General features: G+C 31.3%; 1 protein-coding gene across 1 annotated transcript in view; it reads left to right on the top strand.

Moving 5' to 3' along the window:
* The first annotated feature begins 644 nt into the window (after nt 1-644).
* The window catches only part of LOC124369185 (homeobox protein Hox-B4-like), a 58,379-nt gene continuing 46,339 nt past the window's right edge, over nt 645-12,684 (top strand). The window contains exon 1 of the mRNA XM_046826997.1: nt 645-758. The gene's annotated coding sequence lies outside the window, so the exon portion shown is untranslated. The remainder of the gene's footprint in view (nt 759-12,684) is intronic.

Genomic DNA, 12,684 nt, shown 5'->3' with positions numbered 1-12,684 from the left:
AAATGGCAAACACTAAAATGATTAACATTTACGCTATGTCTTTACAATTGGAAAAGGTCACGACAAGCCTGCTCGTAATTTCTTACGTCTTGATATTAGATGTGCAATATGTGGAGGTGTTTATTATAGCTGTTTCCTATTGTATATAAAACTTTTTATTGTATGAAGAAGTTTCGAACAATTATTTTGAGTTTTAAATAGAGATTAAATCCCAAATTAAACTCTAAATATTTTTTTGAAAGTATGTTCGTACATCAAGGTATAAGTAAGTCCATAACCATTAAAAAGAGCATAAACGAATGACCCTAACTCTCGAACATTAGTACTCTCACATTACCAACAAAGGGGGACAGTCGGGATTCGTGAGAGGTGAGAGGGAGCGGCGAAGAAGGGTGAGAGTGTGTGAGAGAGGAGAGAGGGGGATCGAAGAAGTAGGAGTCGGGTAGAATGTGTCTACAGTCTACAAGATTAACTAAATGAGCAATTTAGCGGGTGATTTGGGCACCCATCCCACACACCCATATTATAACCATGGAGGCACTTTGGCCGATAGCGGTCACAAGAATGGAGGGGCGGGGCTGTGGGCGGGGCTGCCCTCCTCTCCCACCCCACCCCGAACCCTCCCCTTACCACTCATTACCGCTGGAAACTATCCGGCAGTCACAGTCCACTTATATCCGCATCTCCATCAGTTTATGTGTGACCTTACCGCGAGTTCAGAACCACGTGTGTGTGAACCGAGTGCTAGTGAAACTAAGGTAAATCCACCTCCCTCAGTCCTCTCTCTACCAGTGATTATCACGCATTTCAATGTTTAATAGTGAAAATTAAAAGTTTTGGTATACAGTATTGGTATATTATTTGTGGACCAGGAGCAAGGCGCTTCTGTGAAATGGTATACTATAAACCGAGTATAGATAAATTAAATACAACTTAAAGTTTGGTTTTTGTTTCCTACCTTATAAAAGTTTGTGCGCGCTTGTTTTTATATGTTCAGGGTCTTCCTATCCAACCATACAGTATCCATGTTCTGAGCACTGTATTACTTAGTATAGATCAAGTAGCTTCTGTCTGCACTGTGTTATCTAGTTTCTTTTCCGATACCATACATAACTGAGTATATTAGTTTTACTGTTTAATATTTTAAGTTCATCCACATTATACTGGTTAAAGTCTAATTTTCTGAGAAAATTCATATTATAATGCTTGACTATGATGTAACCATTAAAGCACAGAGACTTAAGTGAGAATGAGTATGGAGTAAGGTGACGCTCGACGAGTACAAGGTAAATCTCAACAACACACGACATTAATATAATAGTCTGAGTTTTTGATATAATTTGTATGACGGAAATCAAATACAGTTGTGGTTTAGGTAGTGTTAATATTTTAATTTGTGACTAAACCTCTTTTTGCACATACGTCAAAACAGGATCTACAATAGTTTTAGTTGTATTTGTTGTACTAGTGTGTACAATATTCAAAGCTACCAAAACTAGAAATTCTGTTCAGAAGTTAAAATTAAAATTCCAACTGTCCACTTTATACAATTCTGAACCGTTCTTGGCTAATGCCCGTGCTCAGATTATCTGTTTTGTTTTCGAAATAGTATGAACACGTTTTGAAATCGGTTTTTCTTGTTATGTCAGTGTTTCTAATTTCAATAAACGCTAATAAAAGTTGGTAGTTTTAGTTATATGTCAAAATAATCGTCTGAATTTAAAAAATAAAGTTCACTTTACGCAGTGAAACAATTACTAGACATCGATACCAATACTTGTGAAATTTTACTTTTACTTATGAACCAATATGACTAAATCAACTGTGCGCGATTTCAACACAGAGATTAATTAAAAAAGACAACTTAACATTTCTCAACTTTGCAATATAGAAAATGGCATAGCGTCTAAGCCGACTGGCCACACAAGTCACTTTCTTGGTTATCGAGAATGCAGGCTGTGCGAGTTTTTGTGAATAAAAATTATAGCAAAGACAATGAATGTCATGAACAATAACTATGAATAAAGAAACATTTCTACCCCCTTGAAACAGAGACATAATCCAAATAAAGTATAGGATGACAGTACAAAACATGAAGATGTATTCTACAAGCGGTATTAAATGGGTAGAGTGTTATCAAAACATTTCCCAAAAACGCACATACAGGATACCATACAACCAACTACAGAACTACAAACATTACAATGCATAATTTCATCTACATAGTGATACTAATACTAGTACAAGATTGCTTTTTAAATAAGAACATCAAAGTTATTTGGTAATAACTATAGTTGTTATTTTAATTAAGTTTATTTCTCTGTAATTTATAAAACAGCTATGGATAATTTAGCCATTAATACCACAGACAACGATACTGTGATTATGATAAATAGAAATTAAAATATAATTTACTGACAGTAAATTACTTTTACATAATTTGTGGACGTTGCAATGCATAGTTAAATACATTTACAAACCATGTTTATAAATAATAAATACGAACAAATATAATCATGAATTCGTAAATATAAGTATGCTATATGTTTGATGTTACTAAATGTTATGTGTTATAGTATGTTCAGATAGTATGTATTTTTAAATTCCGGCCAATAAGAAAGTATTCGTCAATTATAGTTTGATTACTTTTTATTAAGACAAATGTGCTCTTATATTCAAGCCTAGATTACTTCAACAAATCTTTTACTGGCGAACTTTATTAGTTATTAGTTTCTGTTTCGGTATTATAATTTTATCAGATTCACAATTTAAGGGTAAGAATACTTTTCTTGAAATAAGTTCTGTCAAGTTCGAATCTACAGTTATTAATTAGTTATTAACAGCAAAGCAATAAATATTTTAAATAAAAAAAAAACAACTAAATAGCTTATTGTTACGTGGCTCATATGTTTTAACATAAATATAAATTTCCTAACATAGTTTAGCTTGAACATGTAACCAGATTTCTTTTCCAATTATTAATCAAACTGTCGTTTCTACTTCCCACTCACTGTATTGTCAGAGTGATCACTCTGCAGTAGAGCTTTTATTAATGTTTACAAGTGCCAAATGGTGAACTAAAGTTTGAGACGACGTCAAACGGAATCTGTCGGAATCTGTGGTAAGGCCTCTTACTTTATGCGTAATAGCAAGACTGCGATGTCAGGTTCTGTAGATATCTTGGGGACAGCTCTTATTATCGGAATCCGTATTACTACTGTGACGTAAAAGGCCTACCACTTATAACCATACGGCGCGGCGGCGTTACGCTTATCATCCCTAGGATAGCGCAATTTCGGTTTGTTAATTTTATTGTAATTCCGAGTATTTTTCATCTAAAATAACTTCCTAAAGACAGAAAACATAAAAGGTTTTTTGACAACTCCTCGAGGATTCATGGCCATTTTAAGTAGACATTGTTGGCTGTTTTGTTATAAGCCCAAGGAAAAATGACTGAAAGTAAAAATGTCAATTTTACAATATGTATGCGAGTATGCATTATGATATTTCAATTTAACTATTTATATCTTAAGAAAATTGAATTTTTAATTGTGTTGCATATTAAGACATTTATAATTTTTTAGTGAAATATTTCTTAAGACAAAAAGAAAAAAATAAAGTGGCATGCCTAATATTTTATATATAATATTTGATCAGATATATTTCATATACGCACTGTAACAATTCTATAACCTCATTTCCAGCGGTTTTTCGGCAAGTGCCTCCAAATAGTATCCCAACATCTATAATTCGTCATGCAATGACAAAGATTTTGTTATATTTATATTGTGTTCAGGAAAGATTTCTTTAAGAACTGAGACTAAAAAATTATTTAAAATATAACAAACTACTCAACGCAACATCGGTTGCAGTACTTTAAGTATGAGTGGACAAAAATATTCAACCCCGACTTTGTGCAAATGTATGTCATAAGTGTATCGTTTTAAGTAAGTTTTAAACTTGCTATATAGACACTGGAACAAAAGATGAATTTAGAACGATTATCTCTTTATGAAAGTGTCATATGAATCATTTACATGCAGATATTCATTTAAGTATATCGTATTGAAATTATTTTATTCGCCCATTACATGCCACTGAGGTTTTTATTATTTCCTTCCAAACAACTTAAAATAACACCAATAACAACAACAACAACAAAATTTAAATACTTAAATACTACTTAAGCGGTTTACCTTAAAATATACGCAGTATGATTTAAAAATGATCATAATATGTACATAACTATAAGTTACATAGATATAATTTTAAATATCTATACACAACACAATCATAAAACCTTTATGATCACTACTAGAGTAACTTGGAGGCAAAACTGAATGTTAAAACATACTTTTTTCAATAATGGAGCTTTACATAATTAAATTAATAAACAAGTACCGCTTGAAACCTAATTTAAAACATTTTTAATAGCTGTAAAATTTATTCTATTGCTTAATGGTAAAGATGAATAGTATAAAATAGTCCTACTTGATATGAGTGACTTTTTCTTTTCTGCAGTCAAAAGTCACACATTTAAAAATGTATTTTACGTTGTACCTTATATATTGTACAGCTTATAAAATGTCCTAATATAATACTGGTTATTATTACTCCAATTGTGGGGTCATACTAACAATTAATTATGATATTCAAGTATATAACTGAAAAAAAAAAATATTTCGAGCAACAAATTAAAAAGTAAACGTTGTTCCATGAAACGTCAATCACTAGTTTTTAAAATATTTTTATTGGAATAATATGATGGCCTGCATTCTACATTGTTATGTTCATCAGCGGAATTTAATTTTCTGTAAAGAGTAAGTTTACTACTTTTGCCGGTCCCATACAGCGGACGGCGGAGACAAAGCAAAGGTACTGTAAACAGAGTTTCTGCGTTACCAAAGTGACAAATATTGCGTCACAACTGAATGACGTGTAAAGTCGCAATACCCGTACTGCTGACGCTGTTTCACATCGCGATAGACAAGCTACTGACGTTATGCAGCCTAGCTTGAATTGGCGACGTACTAATATATACAGTTACTTGCTTTCATTTGTTGAATATAATGTACTAACTGTGGGCTTAGTTTATAAAATGATACACGCACACAACAATATCATTCCTTATGGCGAAACGAAAACTTCATGTTTACCTATCGAAAAAGTTAATTTAGTAAGTTAACCGGTAAATGTAATTCATGTATTTCGCGAAATTCAAATCTTTTGCTAACTACCGGTATGGCGTTTTGTTCAAAACCGTGAGTGTAATTCTTTCTACACTACAAAAAACAAATTCCCCATTTCCCACTCTGGGTTACTAGTTAAAATGCTATACTTGCAAGGTTGCTCATCATGGTGGTACTCTTGACGTAGACTGTACTATTGAAATTTCTGGGAGGATTTTGACAAAATAATATAAGATGGAAGGGCAAAAAAGAGTGTAAACATATTTTCAATTACAGTTATGTGTTAAAACTTTTAAAAAATTATTAAAATGCAAGTTCAAATAAAAAACATTACAATATAATGTAGGCAACGAGAAAATTGTGTGGTGGGAGGCCCAGAACGATCGCTACTTATTTCGGTCACTTGAATAAGAATCACGTTATCTCCTTTTGGGAACTTGGAAACTCTTGAAGTCATGACCTGTCCAACCTATATCCTGTTTTGATAAAATGAGATTATATTCACAATGTATATGATAATAATATCATCTTTGATTGCAGGAATATACTGATATAGTTAAGTTATTTCTATAAATAAACTAGTAAAATTTTAACATTACGCGTTCTTATGTTTTCCAGTACTTTTGGGATATTTCTTTTGAGATAATTGGCTGGTATTTCAGACAACTAATAGAGGCCTTGGCGGGGATTTCCTGTACCGAGATATTCACTAGCGCCGACTCGCGAAACATCGCGCCAGTTGTGGAGTAGAATAATGACATCCCCGATTGATGAAATAATACATATAATAAAGTAACTGAATTATGCTTTAAGGTTTACGAAGAAAGAGTGAAAAGTGGTAATAAAATTTAAAAGTGATGCTATATAAAAAAACCATAGATTTAAACTTGTTGCAAACTTACTATAATAATTGTGTGTTTTTCAGTTCGCTTACTTCAAAACACTTTTAATGAATAAATTTAAAATGTTTAACTATGTCCAAAAATTAAACAAAATGTGTACGTTATTATTAGTTGTGTTAAAAATTTAATTACATCCTTATCAATTTTAAACATGCATTTAAATAACTAAATTATAATATTTCTGACTATTTTAATGGCCGATATAAGAACAAACATTATGAGTATTTCTGGTATCATTAACTAGAACTAAGTCATATTTGTAAACAACTTTTACTTCCGCTTTATTTGCGCTTAAAATACACTTACATACTCAGTAGAATCCAAGCCGAAGATAAAACTAGATGATATAAAATAGATAGAAAAGTCACTATATCGTTTGTTATAGGGAAATTCTATTATTCTATTATTATAGGGTAATTGTAATAGCTACTAAACAATAAATATCGTTTTCAAACTTCTCAATTTCTCCGTCAGCAAGCTAAAACAGTAATAGTTTGGGATAAACCTGTAGCGATGTTGCTTTTTTAAATTAATAAACACACTTGAAAATCATTTTCTGATTGGCCCTTGCTTCTATTTAACATTTTCAATGACTCCCTCATGGACGTCCTCCCCCGTCTCCTTCTTAAGAAGTTAAGACATAAGGGTGACACAGAATGGTAGCTTTTGATGTCCTAGAGTTCTATTTTTATCACTTACACCATTCAAAAATTATGAAGACACCCCGGAACTGACCTAAAAATGTATCGTAACATATATGTTAATTTTTTGGACAATTTATACTTGTCCTGGAACAAATTGAAATTACTTATTGCGACATGTTAAAAATAATGTTTTCTTTATTTAATAATCCGTTCATTTACACTATTATATGAAATTTTGAGCGTAAACATAATAGTTAAGTGGAGTAAGTTCATGTCATATAAAACTATCTCACTCCTCATAACATATATTTGAAATATAATTTAAAAAATAATTTAGGTAATGTAAACGCAACTGATGATATATAGAGAAAAACATGTTTTGCCTTTAAATTTGCCGAAATCTAAAGAGGAGTTTCCAGAAATAAGTTTACTTATAAACCACACTATCTAATAAGTTGTAATCATTTTACGCCTAAGTTTTATATTTGGAATAAGAAATTCTAAAAATTGATTACAAATTCAAAACTACTTTTGATATTAAATATTTTGTTTTCTATCGGCACAACAATGTTTATAGTGTAAAATTATTAATTTGTTATCTACGAAGTCACAAAACGGAATACGGACTTGTATTGTCACTTGGGAGCGTTAACTCAGATTAATTATGTTTATAAGCCTAAAGTGTGGAACTTAGTTTAAATAGAAATGTTATATAGTTTTTGTACTGTTAGTAAAATGAATACACAGCTCACTAAATTTTCATTTTTAAATATTTTATGAATGTGATATAAATGTAATGGTTAAAACATAACATCAGTGCAGTGCGATATCCAGCAGTATCAAATCTGCATGTACATGTTGGTGCCTTTAATAAACTGCAGAAATACTTTAAACATATAATATATACAAACAATGACATATTATGTTAAATAGTCTTACAGTTCTTTATTTGAAAGAGAACATAATTATAATAATACCAAATATTGCAGAGACAGCTCCGTAGATCCGAGCCAGAGAGGCAAGATAATTAGGCTTACAATAAAGACAACAACACAGCATTATCATGCGGGTTTTGGAGTGTCGGGTACGTGTACAGATGGGATGTCCATACTATCTTTGACGACCTTAAATAAAAACATGACGTCATTCAGGTCACTTCGTCTCTCCATAAAGGCAAACTAAAATATTTAGTATAAATAGCCTTTTTTAGGAGATAGCAAGGAAGTCCAAACCAAGTTTGAATCAAGTTCGTCTCTCCATAAAGGCAAACTAAAATATTTAGTATAAATAGCCTTTTTTAGGAGATGGCAAGGAAGTCAAAACCAAGTTTGAATCAAGTTCGTCTCTCCATAAAGGCAAACTAAAATATTTTGTATAAATAGCCTTTTTTAGGAGATGGCAAAGAAGTCAAAACCAAGTTTGAATCATGGTTATCTCAGGGAATAAGACTGGACAATTTAAAGCTAGACGATCAATTTAGATTTGCTGGTTAGAAGTTCAAATACACTGCGATACTCAAGTGCATATCTAACGCTTACATAGATCTCGACGCTCGATTTCCTTTTCTAGAATAAATCTAAGAATTTTGCCATCTTTCCTTGATATAGCGCCTTCAACCTCTTTATTAATAATTAATGGAAAATGGGTCATGACTTTGGCTTCTATAATTAAAGTCACTATGATATACTTTGTAAATTACTCATCCCTAATAAAATCCTATAATGACAGTGTTGTTATGAATTGATTTCAAATTTGTTATTTAAAGTTTGTTATTGTCGATGGAAGGTTTGAAAGGATAATAGGATTTCAGAAATTTGCTATCGTCATATCTTACAAAAGGTTGTATCGTTATATGTCACCTTTTGTAACATATAACGATTGCAAATGTCCGAAATTCTGTTATCCTTTCAATTGATTTTAGTTTGAGCCTCATGCAGTTTTTATCATTCAATTGGTTCTAAATACAACTATGGACTTTGGTTTTAGTACCAACAAATCATTTTATATCGTAAATCAATCATCCCATTTTCTTGAAACCATCACAATCTATGGAATTGATTTACATAGATTTCGTTAGGGGAGGGCGTCATAGCCTGGAAATGCTTTAATGTATTAACTTGAGATCATAAGACTATGCCCATTTACAAGACATTTATCTAGTAAAAATTGTATGTTTTCGTTACTGTGTTGATATATTGGTATAATCTCCTTATTACAAGCAAGATTATACATTAATAAGATTAACAAGGGCGAATTTTTAAATGTTAATTTGAGGTAAACTTAAATTTCACGAAACCCTAACTAAATGTTTTGAACCCAAATTGAAGTTTCAGAGGTGTAATACATTTTTATTTCATTCAAGTTTAACTAGTTCATACTAAAACATCTCATCCTTTAAATATGGAACTAGTTATTTTAGCTTTATATACATTGGCCAGTTTTATATCACACTAATGTTTTTGTTTATTCAAATCTCATACTAGGCAGTTTAAGGAATTGTTTTAAATAATTCGGAGTTGTACAGTTTTATATACACAAAACCCACAAATTTATTCCATGAGCATTTCATGCCAGTATTGCTGTTTTAATTCAAAGCAATTATTTGAAGAAAGTTTTCATGTTATTATGAGACGGTATTGTTCATGAATCTATCGACAATCTGGACACCGACATGGCTGACGCGTCTGTGGCTACGGTGTTGACGCTGTTGCTGATTATATCTCTGTCGGCTGACAGTGAATTTGGTGAGCATTAACTGAAAAAGTACGATTACCTCTGTGAAAATGTATGGTGTTGTTTGGACAAAAGCGTTCGTCTTTTCCACTAGAGGCCTCAATCGCATACACGGTTCTTTATCGAATAGTTAGTTAATTTGAGTGGTTTCTTCGATAGTGGTAGCATATTATAGATACAGAAGCAGAATAGAGACCATATGGCTAGCGCTCCGAAGTGGTGTGCGGTCAGAAGTGCAGTACCACACGGCGAGAAACTGTTAAAACACGCACGATATACTTGCTACTGTGATGCTTGATTCTTAGTTTCCATGACATTAAATATTTATTAGTAATTCAGTGATTTTAAATGCCAGTTTGTTTGACAAAATAAACGGACATTAACCTATACTGAAACTTTTTACAAGCATTTTTTCTTACCGGCGAATTTCCGTTAACTTTAGCAGTGACCAAGAAATCTCTTTTTACTAACATAGTAGGGTGATTTATCTGAATAAACGGTTTGGCGTATCATCTGTTTGTAAAGGTTGGCTTGACAAGTGAGTACCAGAGGAGATTGTCTATCCCAAGAGTTTCTTTGCGTTAGTAAGATATCTATTTCATAAAATCTCGCTCATTTATAATTTATACATTCCCTTATAACAAAAGCACCTTAAAAATGTGATAGGAGGGAATTGTTCTCAGCCAAGCGTATTTATAATTCTTGTTTTTTAAATATCCTGGAGAATATAAAGTTTACTATGTACTTTCTATAGTACTATTCAATTAGTCCAAGGACCATTACTGAGCATTGGTGTTTATTTATTTTGTTGTTTAATTAAGTTTCTTATTTCTACTCTACTGTTACATCGATTATTTAATTAATTTTTAACGTAGGTACGTAATATTGTGATAAAAAGACGAATTAGCTGTTTTACTCACAATTCTTAAATTTTTACCATTAGAATCGTTTCCTTCGATTATACTGTGTTATGCTCTATGAGATTTTAGAAAGGGACCATTAAGATGCTATTGATTTACAAGTTGCAATATCGGTAGTTATTTTTAAGCTCCTATTTCAATAAGTCGGAAATGTATAACAATTTTATTTATTGTCTTTAAAATTTGGAGTTTCATTTTGTTCCTTTGATTTACTATTTGGCACATCATCGTTTTCTAAAAAACACATTTCTGATCTAAATAGAAATATGTAAATGTAAATGCATTCTTGATTGAAATATACAAACAATGTTTATCCATATGTTTATTTACTGTATAAAATGTGCAGTCATGTATAATCTTTGTTACTTGGTATAATAAAAGGATGGTTGGTACGTATATATGTCTCATAAACAGTTTATTGGAATGTGGGTAGTACTTGCTATTGTAAGCTAATTTCTTGCACCATTTCTTTTTATATCTATTAAAGCTGTTTTTTCCTACTTGTGTACGGTTATTGAAATGCATTTAGTTTCTTTTCCTAATCTCCGTTTACCTATTGAAAATGTTTAACTCACTGTACTTTTTATAAATGTTAGTACATAATCTCCCGTAATCAGTAGCTTAATCTTTTTGTTAGCTATATTAAAGTAGTACATTTAAATGTAATTATTGAAATATGTATAAATATATTTCTGCACTCTACATATATATTTAGATTTAGTGTTATCGACCAGTGTTTATTTTACGATGTGTGCATACTTCCTCCTTTTCACACACGTAAGTTTTTTTAACATCACAGATTATTATAAGAAAAAACGTTATTTTTACCTAATAAATTCAGTATAAGGATAATTACTTCGAGGCAAGATTATTAACGTATTAACGGGTGTTTGTTTATAAGTACTTTCTAACGTTTATGTACTATGTTTATGTTAGGTTATGTTTATGTTGATACTGCATCCTGAGATGTAAGCGGTTCGGAACCCAGACATAAAAAGCAAACCCGTTTCTTTATATCAATAACATATAAAATACTTGAGTAAATTATAGGCTTACAAGGGTCAATGCAATAGTCCAGGAGTTGGATCCAATAAGCAGACAACCTGTTTTTTTCTTGTAATTCATAGAGAAACTTTTTCTAAAAAAGAAATCTATAGGATCTGTCAACTAGATAATGAATCTGAAAGTTGCCACTTTCAACCAATTATTCAGTCCGTATATGATTGGAGGAGTAATAAGCTGACATTTTTTCAGGAGCTAAGCGATTTTTCGGGAGAAATTCCTCTATCAATTTCACAAAAACGGGGTTGTGTGTTGTACAAGGCAAGTTAGCTCTAGGCTCCTAGACTATAACAGGTTACTAATTTATTTAAAAAACACAATTTCAAGCGAGTTGTAGCCTGAGGACAGTATTTTATGTAGTTATAATATCGCTTACAACTAATTTTAACTTATCTTAACAAAAAATGAAAACATAAAATTGATTCATTGCTTAAATGTTGGCTAAAACAAATTACGTATCGGAAGCTTTATATGTAAATTGAAATTAACTACTTTACCAATTGGGAATTACAATCTACCTCCTAGGACACAATTAGTACCAAAGGGTCAACACCACGCTCCTCATTAATTGTGAACTGATCATGTAACATAATAGACTTTTAAGTATTCTTTTAGGAAATTAAAAATAAATAAAAATAAAACATTCGTCTCTACACAAATCAAAGTTGATTTAGTTATAATAATGTAGTTATGTATATATGGCAATAAACGCTTTGTTTTAGTTTCAATAAATTATTTGATAAAGTTAAAGAATCGCTTTATTTAACTGAAAATATCAGAGCCTATGAAATTGTGTTCCGTTGGTTTGATTAATTTATTGACATCATACCTTGGAATAGCTTTACTTTGTATTTGTATTTCTACAAGTAAAAGATGAAGATGTGCAAATTATGTATTATTTAGCTACTTTGTTGAAGAAGTTGTTAGCTAGAGACAAAATAAAAAGTAAATTAGTTAAAACTGAGCGAATTTGTATTTGTGGATTTGAAGTAAATTTGGACTTAGCGAAACACAAAAACCCCAAAAATTTAAAATTTCAGGGGTGTAATGAATCCTGATTTAATTCAAGTTTAACTAGCGCATGATGACAAATCTTATCCTTAAAATCTGGGATTAGTTATAACCATTTTAGCTTTACATAGATAAACCTGCATGGTTAGGTGTTGAACCTAAAGTCGGTGAATAAGCAATCGGCATACTATTAAGAAAGTTGGATAATTATACTCGAGTAACA

This window comes from Homalodisca vitripennis, chromosome X, assembly GCF_021130785.1.
Source record: "Homalodisca vitripennis isolate AUS2020 chromosome X, UT_GWSS_2.1, whole genome shotgun sequence".
NCBI lineage: Eukaryota > Metazoa > Arthropoda > Insecta > Hemiptera > Cicadellidae > Homalodisca > Homalodisca vitripennis.
This window is presented reverse-complemented; position numbering and strand designations above follow the sequence as displayed.